Here is a 2,391-nt window from a genome sequence, read left to right as displayed (position 1 = left end):
CATCATGAGCATTAATGTCGGACCGACCTCAAGTTCGATGAAAACTATAAGCGCTTGTCTAGTCTATGGCTAGTCACTCAAAGCCAGGGCCAGAAGGCCCAGGTGACTGCATCGTCACATGGCTAAGGGTACGGAACCCACATTAGCGACTCCTTAGTCACTCATTTGGTTTAAGTTAGTGACTTGCTCATCAGTCACTAATCTAAGGGTGCAGATTCCATGTTAGTGACTAGCTCACCAGTCACTCATCTAAGGGTGCAAATCTCATGTTAGTGACTAGCTCATCAGTCACTCATCTAAGGGTACAGATCCCATGTTAGTGACCTGCTCATCAATCACTCATCTGAGGGTGCAGATCCCATGTTAGTGATTTACTCCCCAGTCACTCATTTGATTAGGGCTATAAGCCCCAGCATGGTTATCGGAACCTCTAGTGTTAATCACTCATCTATTTAGGATTGACTTGTTAGTCATCCATATAGGAGGGAAGGGCCCACAACCATCATTATTTGAACTTATTTGCATGCATGATTAAGACTATTATTGCTAGGCATGCACATTATGATTTGATGACATGTTATTATTGTTCATGAGAATATTGAGTTTTCTTGCTGGGCTTTGGCTCACGGGTGCTATGTGGTGTAGGTAAAGGCAAAAAGAAAGCTGGACCATCCTTGAGTTGGAGAGCTTAGGTGACGATGTGTACATATGCGGCTGCTCGACCGCCACGGCTGAGGGTTGAAAGAGAACTAGGGTTAAACCCTATTTTGCCGCTTAGGTCGGCTGGTTGTAAATATTTTATTGTAATTAACCTTTAAATTATATTTTTGGGATCCCAATTTATACAGTAAACATTTTAGTGAAATGTTACACGATTATGGCCAAATGACTTAATTAGCGAGTTTAGCACTGTTTAAAATGCATACCGTAACGGTCCCCTAGAGTTTAGGGTGTTACAACTTGGTATCAGAGCGAGCCAAGGTTAAGGGTTCCTGAAGACAAGCTGGACATGTACACTCATCATCAAAGATAGCTTCACTCAAGGAATGGTAACTATTTCTGTAGTTATGTGCTTAACTGCTTAAATAGAATGTAAATGCTTTACCTACACATTGTATTAGGGAGCATGAGATTTTGTTAGAGCCAGTCTCTTGACTATATGAGTACCTGCTCCATGAATATATATAATTGTGATATTTTCATGGTGGAGTTGGAGACATGGTAGGTGTACGCCGTGATATTCAACCCATGTCTTTTATGCAGCTCGAGTATAGCTGGCTAGCTAAGAACAGTACTAAAAGACCCACAAGTTGACATTTCTTCTGCAAAGGCAGCACCTCTACTGCCGAATCCGAACCCGGATTACTTGACTACGGTGGAGTTGGAGAACATGTAGTTGAGGAGCCATCTAGCCAAAGGAAACAAGAAAATCGAGGAAGTTTTGGCTTGGCTACCCCCTTTTACAACCGGCGTTAACGTCGGAAAGAGGCAAGGCGGGACTCGTAAGTCCTGCCGGGACAGTCGACCCAGGCCTAGTTGGTCGGTTAGAACCTTAACTCCAAGTTCTACGCTCGTTTCGCACAATCACCAAGAAACCCCATTTGGTGGCTTTCCTATAGATCATCAACGAGTCAGCCGGTCGGTCAGAACCTCGACTTCGAGTTCGGTGCCACCGTTAAATGCCCATGGCAACTCACACAGATAGTCAAGGATGAACTCGCAAAGACGACATGCCCCAATCGACTTCCCTGTACCGCGATCAGATCACCAGGCATAGAGAACCAGAAATGGTTGAGCAGAGCGACCGCGAGCTAACTTGGTCCGGCCTGATGGGACGAGAATCGCCTCACCAATCGGACATCATTCATCACCGATAAATCATTCGTCCCCACCTCGTTCAGCTCGAGATGCTCCTACCTACAGAAACAGCAAGAGGAATCCTCCTCCCGCTGCCCCTGCTCATGTCCCGGAAGCACGCAAGCATATCTCAAATCCTCATCCTCGGCCGCAAGCTTTGAGCTTTTCTAATAGAAGCTATTGGATGGAGGGCCGTCAAAGTGAGAGGACCAGCGCAGATTTGAGGAATGAGCTGAGTTCGACTCAAAACCCTCGAGTTGATCCACATACTGATCTGCGAGATCGCCTAAACTCACAAAGAACCAATTCAGCTCGCGATGGAGTCAGCGACACTCACCACGAGGGAAGTCCTTCCGAAGTGCTCGATAACGGGAATGCCCCACCAAACCAAGCTTGAACTTGGAGGGACAATAACCCATCAAACGCGTATGATCAAATGGGAGCTGTTGAACAGCCCCAGGGAACCAAGGACCCAACCCTCGAGAGATTGGCCCAGATGGAGGAATTGATGAAAAGACTCCTATCAGAAAAGGA

The sequence above is a fragment of the Humulus lupulus genome, chromosome 2 (genome assembly GCF_963169125.1).
Source record: "Humulus lupulus chromosome 2, drHumLupu1.1, whole genome shotgun sequence".
Lineage (NCBI taxonomy): Eukaryota > Viridiplantae > Streptophyta > Magnoliopsida > Rosales > Cannabaceae > Humulus > Humulus lupulus.
Note: the sequence above shows the minus strand (reverse complement) of the source record.